The following is a 422-nucleotide window of genomic DNA, read 5'->3' as shown; positions in this document are numbered from 1 at the left end:
AAAGTACTCAGGTTTAACCTTTAGTCTCATGAATGGAAACGAGCCTGGGGGTATGAAATCAGTAAGAACAACAGCGGGAGTTTCTGGCCTGGCAACAACCCTGTCTGTAGCTCCGTCTCATATACGAAATCGTCTTTGACAAGGACAAAGCTAACTATGAATATGATAACATGATCGATAATAACTGTGAAGATAATAGCGTTAATGATTAAAGTGGTAATGGCAATAAAATGAATGACCATAATGTTTGCCTGACACTAATAACATGATAAGCAATAAGGATATTAGAGATAATAATATATTTGCAATGATACCAGCAATGCTAGCATTGATAGTTACGAAATAGATTACTGGAAATTTGAGACTATACTAACCATAGCACGATAAGCAGTCTTAAAGAGTTACTAGCAAAAATGTATGGT

The sequence above is a fragment of the Penaeus monodon genome, chromosome 24 (genome assembly GCF_015228065.2).
Source record: "Penaeus monodon isolate SGIC_2016 chromosome 24, NSTDA_Pmon_1, whole genome shotgun sequence".
NCBI lineage: Eukaryota > Metazoa > Arthropoda > Malacostraca > Decapoda > Penaeidae > Penaeus > Penaeus monodon.
The sequence above is the reverse complement of the archived record's forward strand: the minus strand, read 5'-3'. Positions refer to the sequence as shown.